Source organism: Meriones unguiculatus, chromosome 14 (genome assembly GCF_030254825.1).
Source record: "Meriones unguiculatus strain TT.TT164.6M chromosome 14, Bangor_MerUng_6.1, whole genome shotgun sequence".
NCBI lineage: Eukaryota > Metazoa > Chordata > Mammalia > Rodentia > Muridae > Meriones > Meriones unguiculatus.
In genome coordinates, this window is record NC_083361.1 from 53218965 (window position 1) to 53232681 (window position 13717).

General features: G+C 43.2%; 1 protein-coding gene across 7 annotated transcripts in view; it reads left to right on the forward strand.

The window, feature by feature from the left end:
* Apba2 (amyloid beta precursor protein binding family A member 2) overlaps positions 1-13717 on the forward strand; it is a 236214-nt gene that overhangs the window by 118085 nt on the left and 104412 nt on the right. The window lies entirely within an intron of this gene.

The window sequence follows — 13717 nt, forward strand, 5'->3', positions numbered from 1 at the left end:
AGGTGGTTCCAGGTTGTCATCTGCCTGTGCTTGCCCTGTAGGACCCACAGGAAAGTGCTTGAGACCAGCCACTTGTTTGCAAGAAAAAAGGTGGAAGGATGTATTCTGGGTTGCACGGGAACTAGCTTATCCTCCTGGGCCAGAGCTGCACCAGCTGGCCTGGTGGTGGGGAACCTGCTGGATGGGTTGGGGAGTGGTTGGGGAAGGGGAAGCTGAGGTGAGGGTTGTTAAGGTTAGGATCTGAGCATGACACTGTCTCTGTGTCCTGACCTAGAGCCAGTCAGAGGCTCTGCTCAGCTCCCCTGGATTCATGAGAAGGAGCTGTCAACGGACTAGGATGGAGTAACCATGCCGTGCTGCTCATAGGGAGGTGATGTCCAGTGGGATTCAGGAGAGGGAAACATTGGATGTCCTATGTGGGGAAGCTGTGTAGCAGTTCTGAGGATGAAGAAGACTTTCTGGGGCACGAGTTGGATCTTGGAGGTAGAGTCTACATTCAGAAGCACCTCTTTGCCTTGTTCTGGGGAGCAGAAGTCCATGGATTTTAAACACTGATGTTTGTTTGTGTGTTTGTTTTGTAAAGTGAAGTGGCTCTATCCTAATTCCTAATTCCTATGCACTGGCAGGAATTCCTATGCAACATATTGGCGCTGTTCTTGCCACAAAATGTTGTGGATGGATTGCATGACAGCTCTTGGCTGTGGCGTATTCATATGCAGTTAGGAGTTGCAGGAGGGTCATAGCCTTTCTGGGGGACAAGGCAGAGATTCGGTGTTGTTCTGTGGCTTCTAATGGGTCCTAGCTGGGTGTTTCTGAACTGGTTCTCTGCCGTCAGTTTTTGGATGCTCTGTAGATTTACTTTGTGTTCTCCATAGGCTTTGTCCATCTCGTTATATTTCCTGTGAAGAGTTGTGCACATATTTCACCCTTAATCTTAAGGGATGAACCCGCCTTTCTCAGCTCTGAAAATGTTAGAGCATTTAGGGGACAGGTTCTGTCAAGGGGCCAGGTTTCATTTGTGACTTGTGGGGAGGACAGCTTGTGAAATGTGTCCTCAATAATGAGGATGTAGCCTCGTGACTTAGAGTGAAATTCTAATCTTTTGGAACCTAGGCTGTGCAACCAGTTCATCTCTTCCACTCTCCAGGAACTATCCACTGTGAAATTGGTTCCTTAAAGTCTTTCAGAATGAGCTCCAGGTATGTTGCCATCAGTTGGAGCCATGGGGTGGCTCAATTTAAACCTCCAAAGTAGAAGGTCCCTCCCCCCCCCCCGCCCAAAGCCTATGAAAAAGCCTGATGGGATTTTATGTGTCCTGAAATACCGACAGAGAATTGCACCAGTTGCAATAGCCAAGGCCCCTCCCAAGCGCTCTTACTATCTGTAAGTGTGATAACCAGTCATTTAGTGAATGTGCATATCACCATTCCCCACAGTGTCCCCGAAGAAAAGCACATTCCTTCTTAGAAAGAAAAGTGGTGATGAAACGGATATTTTTAAATGTCAATTATGCCAGAATGAATCTCTGCTTGGAAAGCCGAAATGAGAAGCAAAGGCCTGGCTGTATATCTTTTTCTACTGCAAATGGAGCCATTTTATAACCACAGAATTCTAATACCCATGATATGCCTGGTGCCTTCTAGTAGAATTACTTGATAAATGTGCTCCTACTTTCAATGAGAGCCTTTCCTGTTTTGGCCTAGAATCAATTTGTAATCCTCATTATTCTGTACATGGATATTGGGCCTCTATTTTTTCTATAAAAAGCACAGCGAGTAAGATCATAAACTCAGTGGTTGTGGTTATCCTGCAGAATCACTGAGAAGTAAGCAAACTGCATTTAAGTCGTGGAGGGCTCACAGTATACAGGACGAGGTGTTGCTGCAATCCTGAAGATGGCTGGCTGGTAGAACCAAAGCCGCTCCTGACCTGGCACAGACATGTGTCGTTGCTAGGTGAAATCTTGCCAGCCGTGTTTGAAAACAGACACACACACACACACACACACACACACACACACACAGCCAGGGCACCATGAGAGTGGCATTAGGCCAGGGCTGTGAATTCCTGATGGGGTGGTGCTGTGATTGAGACTGTGGTATTTGTGTGGAGACAGAGGCACAGGTGACTCACAGTGACTCCTGTGGTAAGACTTCATATGCATAGGAACCTGCGTGAGGGCTGAGCTGTGTTGGAGTGGAAATGGTTCCGACAGGTATTTTCCCTATTCTTATGACAAGATACCCATCATGGTTACTTTTCTATTGCTGTGACAAAACACCATGAGCAAGGCAACATGGAAAAGAGAGCATTTAAGTAGGCTTACAGTTTCAGAGGGTTAGAGCTTAAGACTGGGTATAAGGGACAGCTGAGAGCTCACCTTGATCCACACGCATGATTAATTAGGAGTGATGTGGGCTTCTGAGACTTCAAGGTTCACTCCAAGTGACACACCCCCTCCAACAAAGTCATACTTCCTAATCCTTCCCAAACAGTTCTACCAGGTGTTCAAACATACGAGCCTATGAGAGCTATTCTTATTCAATCCACCACAATCCCTGGGATAAAAACCCTTGATGGAGGAAGAATTTATTTAAGCTCTTGGTTTCAGAGGCTTCTGTCCATCATGGTGGGGCATGTGAGGGAGGGCATGACAGATCTGAGGAGGTGTAGGAAGATGTGCTAGCCTCATTCATGTCATGGTGTCCGTGGAGCAGAGAAAGGACCGGATACATGAGTTTAACCTCCAGAGGCCTGTCTTTAGTGTCGTTCTAGTCTTCTAGCTAGACTCCAAACTCCTAAGGTTTCTACCACTTTCCAAAATAGTGACTCTAGCTAGAGGCCAAGCATCATATTTAAGCCATGAAACGTAGGACAACTGATGGGTTATATAGCAGGCGATAAAGTGAGATCCTGTATTATAGTTCACATGAGCGGATGCCCATGGATGAGAAGACCTGTGGATGAAGAAGAAAAGTTTAAAGTACATGGAAGACATTTTCTCTCTGTCTCTCTGAAAAGAACAATTAATTACACGTCAGTAAACATCTTAAAGAGAGCCAAGTTGCAGCACTCTTGATGGATTACTGTAAGAGATTAGCTTTTTGTCTGCATAAAGAGTTCTTTTAAATCAATAAGAAAAAAAGATAACAAAATTGAAAAGTGGGCAAATATCATGAAAAAAAAAAAAAGATTAAATGGCTTATAGACAAATGAACACTTCTCATCTTCAATTGGAAGACTGCCACGTTAGACAATGAGATACCATTTCACACCCTTATTTTGGCAGATTAGGGTAAATCAACAATGTGATGAGCAAGAGAGGTTTTCATGCCTTACTTATTGAGGGCAGATTGTTTAAAAGTCCCTTCAGAGAGCAACGGTACAGTTTATTTAAAGAACAGAATTGGGAACCCTGTGACCCAACCATTCCACTGTTAGGTGTCTATGCTTTTTGTTGGCCATGAATTAGTCAAAGTTTTTCTCAAAACCAGAAGTCATAGGCTCAATCTCAGGATCTGTCAATCAATTAATCTGTTACCTATGTGTCTTAGGATTCATTATTGATGGGTTTCTTTTTTTAAAGTCATGGCTCACATGTAGCAAGGTCCTGTGTTCCACTCTTTACAAACTGGAGACCCGGAACAGCCCATTGGCACACAGTTCCAAGAGCTGGACTGCTGAGCTCAGCTTCTTGTTCAGGCCCAACAGCCTCATTGCACAGAGGGCAGGACACAGATGCTCTCTAAAGAAGTCAGTCAGAGAGCAGTTTCTGTCACCTCTTTGTTCCAATCAGGCCCTCCCTGGATTGTTGGAGGTCCCCTAACGCTGAGAGGACCATCTGCTTAACAACCAGGCCACCAGTTCAAATGAACATCTTCCAGAAATACCGGAAGAGAGGTGACCAGAACTTGCTATGGTTAGCTAGGTGTGGCCCATTCAAGCTGACACAGAAATAACCATAGGTCACAATGAACATTTTTGGAAAGAAATTAAAACATAGTAGAAGATACCAGGGCCCTCTCTGCATAGGAGAGAATGTCTTGATGGTATTGTGGGTCTAGTGATTTGAGAAATAGAAAATAACTATGGTTAAGCCTGAATGGTGTATACTCATGGCTCTTTGCTTCATTGTTCTTGACAAATTGTTCTGTTTATCTCATAAAACTGATGAGAGGAGAGGTTGTGGTAGGACTGGGGAGATAATTCTGTTGCTAAAATACTTGCTTGCAAACATGAGGACCAGATTTTGACTCCCAGGACCCACAAACAAAACATTGGATGTGGTGGCCCATGCTTTTAATAAATACCAGCACTGGGCAGGTACAGACAGGTGGATCCCTCGGGTTTCTTGGTCAGCTGGTCTAGTGAGCAACTTTGAACAACAGCCCAGTGGACAACTTTGTTATCAAATAACAAGAGATAGGGGCTGGCAAGATAGCTCCTAAGCCAGATGATCTGAGTTCAATTCTGGGAGAAAAGTGAACCCCTCAAATTGTCTTCTGACTGCCACACTCCCATGGTGCCACGTGTGTGTCTATAAACATGTAAAAATAAACACATAAATAAATGCAGTAAGAGAAATAAAAAATAAAAACAAAAATACAAGGTGGATTGTATGCCTGGACACCTGATGTTGACATTATATGTATATGCACCTACACACACATAAACATATACACAAGACTGTGTGTGCATGTGTGCCCCTTCCCCCCACACAAACACAAAAGAGAGGTTGTGTTTGCACTTCTCCCAACTCTGTACTTGTATGTCCTTTGTGCCACCTTGCTTTCCTTTGCTAGTGAATGGACCCACAAACTATCTGACTTCCTGGACTCACCTTTTCAGACACACCTCTGCATTTGTCTCTCTGAGGTATTGAGATTTCTCAGGAGCCAGGCTGTGCTCACTGGCCTGGCCCAGTGTTTTCAGCTGCTACATTGCAGGCTGCTTTGGGCCATGCGTCACTCATCCATCTCTCATGTACTTCTGAACTTCTCCCCCAACAAGACTCCCAACTCACCCTTGTGGGTGTCGGTTGCAAGTCCGGGCCACAGCCCGCCCAGCCTTCTGTTGGTGTTCTGCTACTGGTCTGTAATATTGGTGTGGACTCCTACAGTTGCTGATCCATGTCTTTAGCCCAGGGCTTCATGGGTAATGAATGCTCTGGAAGTATGAGGCCATTATTTAATTCTAGTTTCTTAGAATTAAGAATTCAATTAGAATTCAAGAGTTTTGGATCAGGAGGGGTGTGCTGCTGATGGATGCTTTCTGAAACTGGCTGTCTTGTGGAGGAGGCATAAAGAAGACTTGGCCCTGGCCCTGATTATTTGTTCTCAGATTCAGGATGTGTTTTCAAATATTTGGAAACTTCTACGCTGACACCGACTTTTATTTTTTAAGTTGCATTAAGAAAGAGAGAAAAAAATCACCAACATCCCCTTTAAAAAAGATGAAAAATGTGTTAAGAAAATAGCACAGGGGACTGCAACTAGGTTGAGCTCAACATAATTAGTGTGATTAAATTGAAGGAAGTCAGCCTTTTCTGTATGTAATTTTTTATTAATGACATTCAGATTGGGTTAATTATGTCCAACTCTAATTAATGACAGCAGTGTGCAAGCAGGCTTTCCCAAACTGTGTTCTGTCGAGTCCCGTGTGACGATCCTGGATATAGTGCACATATCCCCAGCTGGACAGTCCCCAAGGGCCATGTTAAATAAAGGCCTTGGGAAGTTCTGTGGGGGAAGAAACCTATTTAACTTGATCAAGCACATCTCTTCAAGCTCGGTCTTACCACAGTGCTGTCATGGAATTGTTAAGCTGGTACCTGCGCTTGGGCCAGTAGGTAATGACGGATACCCCAGTGAAGACAGCCACCATTTTCGTGTGGGAGTGCCAGCAGCTCAGTTTTGGAATGAGCTGGTAGGTGGGATTCTTGGCTTGCCAGTCAAGACTCAGGCACCAGCTCAGCAGGGATAGATTTTAAGAGACTGTGAGGAAGCGGCTTACGTGGTGGTGCAGTGGCAGGCCTGAAATCCGTAGGGCAGGCAGTGAAGAAGGGTGGCTGGAACCTTCTGCAAGGGCAGTGCTGCAGGCTAGAGGCAGAACATCTTTCTAAAGGATGACTCAGCTCTGACTTATTGTGGGTCTGTGAATTGGAGTGGTGCTACTTGGGAAGGATTGGGAGGTGTGGCTTTTGTTGGAGTAGGTGTGCCCTTCTTAAAAGAAGTGTGTTACCAGGGACACAATTTGAGGTTTCAAAAGCCATATCCAGGCCCAGGAGCTCTCTCTTCCTGCTGCCTGAGGACCCAAATGTAGAACTCTAAGCATCATCCCCAGCACCAGACCTTCCTGGATGCCACCATGCTTCCTGCCATGCTGATCATGGACTAACCCTCTGAAATTGTAAGCAAGCCTCCAATTAAGTATATGCTCTTATAGTAGTAGCGTTGGTCATGGTGTTTCTTTATAGCAGTAGAACAGTGAATAAGAAGTTGATACAAGGGAGCGAGTAGCGAATTGCTATGACAGGTCTGACCATGCTGCTTGTTGGCAGAGTGTGGATTTGGGGACTCTGGATTTGGAAAGCTGTTGAACACTTTAGGTGGAACACAATGGGTCATATTCATAGGAATATGGAAGACAGTGGTGCCGAGAGCAATGTAGATTATGGCAGTCTGGATCAAGACTTTTCAGAAGGGAATAATATTAGTAAGTGTCCCAGAGACCATTTTTTAATAGTTTGGCAAAGAATGTGGCTACTTTTTGCCCTGTTCTAAAAAAATATCCCTGAAGCTAAATTGAAGAGTTTTTGATTATGGCTCTATAAGAAGCGATTTCACGACGGTCTAGTGTTGACTGTGTGGGATGGTTATTCACGTTTACACAGAATGAAAAGGAGCAAGCCAAGCAAGGAAAAATACAAGGTGTACAGCTTGAGGAGAGAAGGAACACCAGGAAGTGAAATGGAGCTAAGTCCAGGGCTCAAGTAGATCAAAAGTTTAAAGAAATGGCTGATGCTAAGTGGAAAAAAGGGAGTGGTGAGATCAGGGCAAGACCCACCTGGCTGGAAAGGATTTAAAGCTTCAGCGGTGAAGGAAGCCAGAACACTGCATTATGTCTCAAATCTTAAAAGTTTCTGCCTTTACCAATCCCAACACCACTGAAAGTCCAAAGTCCCTTTTGAGACTATTCTAGTTTGGTTTCTGTAGCTGTGATAAAACACTCTTGACAGAAAGCAACTCAGGGAGGGAAAGGCTCATTTCATCTTCTACTTTCTAGTTCATTATTGAAGGAAGCCGGGTGGGAACTCGAGACAGGAGCTTGAAGCAGAGACCATGGAGGAGAACTGACTGCTTACTGGCTTGCTCCTGGCTTACATCCCGACACCCTTCTTATATGGCCTGGGCCTGCTTGTCTAGAAATGGTACCGTACTGCCCACAGTGGGTTGGGCCCTCCTACATCAGCGGGCAATCAAGAACATACCCTGCAGACATCCGTTCTTCAATTGAGACTCTCCCTTCCCACGTGTGTCAAGTTGACAACCAAGAATAACCTTCATAGAGACTGAAGACAATCTGTTAGCTGTGAGCCCTTATAACACAACAATGACAACAACAAGAAGTTACATACGTTCACTTCATAATAGCATAAAGATTGTCACTCAAAATAAGAGTGGGAGCATAGCAAAGAAAAGTCAGTCCACAGCAAGACCAAGACCTACCAGGGCAAATGTCAAATCCTAGAGCTTCATGTCCAGCATCTGGGGCTGCTGGTGAAGGACTCTTCTGTGCTACAGTTGCATTGGGACTCCCTGCCTCCCCCCAGCCCTGCTGTCTACAGGTCAAGAAACCTATCTCTTGGGACGGACTCACCATATGCTTGAAGGTTTCCTCTGAGGACCTCTATGGTCCTGGCATTATCAACCTTGTGGGCTCTCCACTGAAATTTAGGTTTTCCCTTTCTGGCTTTGTGCAGGGGCATCTCAGGGTCTCCTTGCAGAGAACCTGACACTTCTACATATTACCTGGTTTCAATAACTTTCTGGAAAATTTGGTGCAAGCCTCCATTACTCTTAGGCCCCCGTTACTGCCATTACCACATAGATAACAGTACCACATAGATAACGGTTCTGCTGTCAATTCAGGATGTAGCCCAGCCCTCTGGATGACAGTTGCAGCAGCCTGTGTGTTTGACATTGACCGGGGGAAACACTTGGCCCATGTGCTTCCATTTAGACACGGTGCCCCATAAAGTGGTATTTTTAGTTCAGGTTCTCTTTTAAATTAGTTGTCATTTCGCACGAAGGACCCTTTAATGGGCAAAGTCTTGCCCTCAGGATATCTTTCCCTTTGTCCCAGTGTAGAATAAGAAGTGTTCTATTTTTAATGATGCTAATTGAACTAATGCTTACAACCTGCCTTGATTGCCACTGTAAACTTTCCTTTAGAACTGTACACTTAAATCTCCATTCTGCCCGCTCTCCTTCATGAATTCAGTGTGTGGTAACCATGCCACAGGGTAAATGCTTTCCTGTTTTAAACATTTCTCTACCAAACAAAGTAGTTCATTACGTTTCAGTTTGGTCTCAAGGTCTCAGGGCATAATGAAGTGAGATTCTTTTCTAGAACATAGCATTAATGGCCTCTATTCCCCATTCCCAAGAGAGTCCTTCTTGCCCTCTCAGACCTTATGAGCTAGACCCCCACCGTCAACATTCGCCTTGGCATTATTTTCTTTGGCCTCCTACTGGAATGGACTATTTAAAGCATTTAACTATTTAACTATTTAAAGCACTCTGTACAGATTTTTTAAAATTTCCAAAGTCTTCGATGCTCCTCCTACAAACCAGCTCTAAAGGCCCAAGAGCCACGTGGTCAGGTTTATCATGGCAACTGTGCCACTCTTGGTACCGGTTTCCTATATTAGTTATCTTTTTTATTATTGCAGCAAAAGGAACTTGAGAAAAGAAGCCAGGGTTTATTTTTACTTAAAGTTTCAGGGCATGGCCTCTGTGGTAGAGAAGGCATGGAGGCAGGTGGCCCCAACAGTAGCAGGAATGCGCATCTGGGACCGCTCATGTGTTGGCAGATTACGAAGCAGGGAGTGGCCAGGCTATCAAGGCTCAATGACTACCCCCAGTGACCGGCTTGCCGCAGTGAGGTTCCACCTCCTAAATGGTTCCATAGCTTTCCAGGCAGTGTCACCAGCTGGGAGCCAAGTGTTTAAACACAGATTCCATGGGGAGCATTTCCCATTCAAGCCACATCAGCCAACCACACCCAAAGGTTACTAGAATCCTCTCACCATGTACTTTTGATAAATTTTGAATTTTGAAATGATGTATTATTTTGAGACAGCTTTTTCTACCCCATGTTGTGTTTCTGAGTCATTCCCTGGTATTGAGTGTGACTGTCATTTTCTGATTATTGCCATTCTTAGTTTACATGGTAGATATACAAGAGTTTTCTTCGTTTGATGGACACAGGACCCTTTTTTCATTCTGTGGTCATGATTGCTTCTAGGGATATCCTTATATGTTGGGTACACATGATTGCATTTCTAAGGAGTGGCTCTTTGGCGATCAAATGGAACAACAGTAGGATCTGAAAGCATTTGTGTTTTAGTGAACAGGACTAATCAATTTTCTGAAGTGGTTGTTCCAAATTCCACTTCCAGCTGTAAGTGTAGGAGTTGAGTTTGCCTCACATCTTGCTACTAATTGCTCTTGTCGGTTTTAATTTTATATCTGGCAGATGTATAGCGAGATCCTGTAGCTTAAATTTGCATTTCACGGAATACTAATGAAGTTCAATATCCTTTTAGAACTTTATTGTTTTTTGAAATCTTACCTGAAGTTACTGTGTAGGTACTTCGCTCACTTTCGTGCTGGCTTTTCTCTTATGTCACTTTGTTGGAGTTCATATATTCAATATGTTTAGCCTATGATATGGATGTGTGTATGTGTGCATGTGTGTGTGTTATTGTTGCTAACAGACACAGTTATATATGTAGTATTTTGGTATATTTCTCCAACATATATGTGTGTGTATATATATATATATATAATATACATACATATATACATATATATATATATATATATATATGTTGTTAGATGCTTTCTATCTTGGTTTCAGTGGTAGCTTTTGATGAAGGGAAAACTAAGTTATCAGCCTTATCTTATAAGTCAGTGTAGTAATGACCCATTAAGGACATGGATACACACTCCAAAAACTTAAAAGCACTCTGCCGTTAACGTCTTTTTGAAATTAATTAATTAATGTGTATGGGTGTTTTGCCTGCATGCACGTCCACACGGAGGACAGAAGAGTGCCAGGTGCCCTGAGACTGCAGCCTTAGTCAGTTGTGAGCCACCATGTGGATGCTGGAAATCAAACCCAGACCCTCTGGAAAAACGGCCAATGTTGCTAACCTCTGGGCCATCTCCTCAGCCCCTGTAGTTAAATTTTGAAACTTTGCTGTTCTCACTTTCACTTTGAGATGCTGTCCTGAATGTTTTGAGTTGAAGTAGATGCCAAGATTGCTCTCCCTTTCATGGGTGACTGGAGGACCCAGCATCATTAATCAGCACCTTTCACAGCTCCCTACAGTAGTGTCTGATTCCATTTCTGTTGTTTAAGCTGATGTTTGAGGTCTGGCAGTTTTCAGACTTCATTCTTATTCTCCTTCCGCCTCACAGCTGGCCATCCTAAGCAGGGACGAACACCATCGAACTTGGCACTGATCACAACTTCAAACCATGAGAGCCCGGTTGCTGTACACAGACTCCTCCAAGGCCTGGTTCCGTAGCCTTCAAGGCCCCTCCCACTTTCTCCTATGTCACTGATACCACGTGTGAACCGGCTTTCATGGCTGCCTTGTTCTCCTCTTCCTCTTGGCCATGTGTGCTATCACTAGTCTCATGTCTGATCTGAAGGGTAGGGGGCCGATTGCACCCACATTGCCTTGATCTCATCACTGCGGTGTCACATTTTCACAAACAGAATAACCGTGAGCATTCCACCCCACTGGCCTATTTGTCAGCGTGTAGACACAGCAGCATCTCAGTCACCTCACTTTTACAAAATGCACTTGCTGCCGTGTTTACTCCTCCAGCTGTGCTCTTGAAGAGTGTCTTACTGCATTTATCCTTCGTATTGCCACGTAAAATTTAGACTCATTCTGTCAATTTCCACATAAACACTTGTTCCTAAACATGAATGCTGCAGATGTTTTGAGGAGCTTCTTTGAGGTACAGCCCCATCTATAAGTTGACAAGAGTATAAAGCGGATTGGAAGTCTTCCAATCCATGAATATTTACTTCCCTTCATCGTGCTCTACCTTCTTCTTCTTCTTCTTTTTTTTTTTTTTTGTAATTTTGTGTATAGAACACCTTTTTAATTGAGCATTGACATTCTTGTAAATGTATTTTAAAATTGTTCTAATTGATTTCACAACTATGTATAAATATGTTTTTCATATATTTTCATTATATCTGGAATCCCTGCTAAACTTGGCTAACATTTATGGCAGTTACTTGTAAGTTATTTTAGATTTTAATGGCCATGAAGCCATATTGTCTATGACCAATAAGAGTGCCCCCTTTGGTTCCTACTGAAAAATCCCCGTTTGGTGATTTCTTTCTTAGGGAAAATCCTTCTGTCATTGCTTTCAAAAGCTGTGATTATGTATCCTATTTTCCTTTAAATTTTTTTTTTGAAGTACCCTAAACAATTCAGAATATTACCTTCTGTTTCGAGTTTGCTACTGGTTTTTATCGATAGGGAGTGTAAAGTTTTCTGAAATACTCTTTTGTGTATCTGATGACATTAGAAAATGTTTCCCTGGTAGTTCATTGATGAAGTGACGTATATGACTCATTTTTAAATATTAAGCTAACCTGGAATTCCTAGGTCCAGTCCAACCAGGTATAATATGATGTCTTTATATGTAACTCCTTTTAATTTGCTATATTTTGTTAATATTTTTTATTTGTAATTGTGTTCAAAAGTGATCTGCTTTGATTTTTTTTTTTTTTACTGCAGTGTTAAGGCCTGTGTTTGGGATCCGGGTAATGGATGTCTCATAAGGTGTTTAGAGTGTGGGAAATACTGGCTTTTGGTTGTTTTTAGTGGGCTGACTGTCTTGGTTTGCTTTCCATTGCTGTGCTCCTACCATGACCAAAGTCAACTTGAGGAGGAAAGAGGTTATTTCATCTTACACTTCTACAGAACTGTTCTTTATTGATGGAAGTGAGGGCAGGAAGTCAAGGCAGGAACTTAAGCAAAGGCTGCAGAGGAGTGCTGCTTACTGGCTTGTTCCGTGCTTACTCTGCTGCTTTCTTTACTGGGCAGGACTTCCTCCCCAGTAACACCCGCAGTGAGCTGGGACCTCCCACATCAGTCATTAGTTAAGGAAATACCCCATGAACATGATCCTAGGCCCACCTGGTGTTGCCCACTCCTCAGCTGAGCTTCCCTCTGCTCAGGTGACTCTAATTTGTGTCAGGCTGACTTCCAGTTGACAAGAAGGTAACACACATACTGATTATTTGGAAGAATTCGCCCGGGAAGCCAGTGGCCTTAGAAGTTGCTTAAGAAGAGGAGTTTTCAATGGCAGAGTCCAGTTCGTAAATACAGGGCCATTTGAAGTTTTTCTTCTCAAACCGGTTTTGATGTTTGTATGCTGTTCTAGTCTCTTTCCTGTTGTGGTGGTAAAGCATGATGACAAAAGCAGTTTAGGGGAGAGAGGGGCTTATCTGCACTTAAAATTCCAGATTGCAGATCATACTCATGGGAAAGTCAAGGCAGAACTTTTGACTAGCTGGCCACACCACATGCACAGTCAGGAGAAATAAATGTACATCCCCTTGCTTGCTGGCCCTCTGCTCTATTTCTCCGCTTTATACAGGTCAGGCCCTTCTCTCTAGGGAATAGTGCCGCTCACTATGGGCTGGTCTTCTAATATCAGTGAACTTAAGACAGTCAGCCACATACATGTCCATAGGCCAGTCCAGCATAGACAGTCACTCATTGAGACTGTTTTCCCAGCTGAGTAGGTCAAGTTGACAACACTTACATTCACACGTGTTTTCAGTAATGTCTGCATCCCATAAAAATGTCACACTTACTGGTATTGAATTGCTCACACTGTCTTATAAGGGCTGGCCATGTTTTCATGCCATCGTCACATTTGTGAATGCTTGCTTCTCTTCTTCCCACATTTCCATGTTCATCACTATTTGGGGGGATTTATTAATTTAATTGCACCGGAAGAATCAGTATCTGGCTCTGCAGAGTTTTTCCTTTCTCTCCCCCACCCTTTTTCTCCTAGCCCAGGGTGGTCTTGACTTTCCTGTAATAGTCCTCACCCCATGCCTGAGGTTTTCCTATTTTAGATTTTGTTATCCATTTCGTTTTCTGTTTTTATTTTAATATTTCTTTCCTTTCTTTAGTTTTATTCAGGATTAAGCATGTTGTTACTATAAAACCACATGAAAGAAAAGACATAGATATATACTTTCTACTCCCTTTTTCTATATATGAATTTAAATATTAAATGTCTTACTAAGTTGGCTTTAGTACTGTTATTAAAATTGTCGTAAAACCCAGCTATACAACTTGTGATCTACATATCTTTCAGTGTGTGGTTCAGTAGTGTCGTTACATTCTGAAACAGGTCTCTAGAAGGTTGTTTCTCTGGCTCGTCTC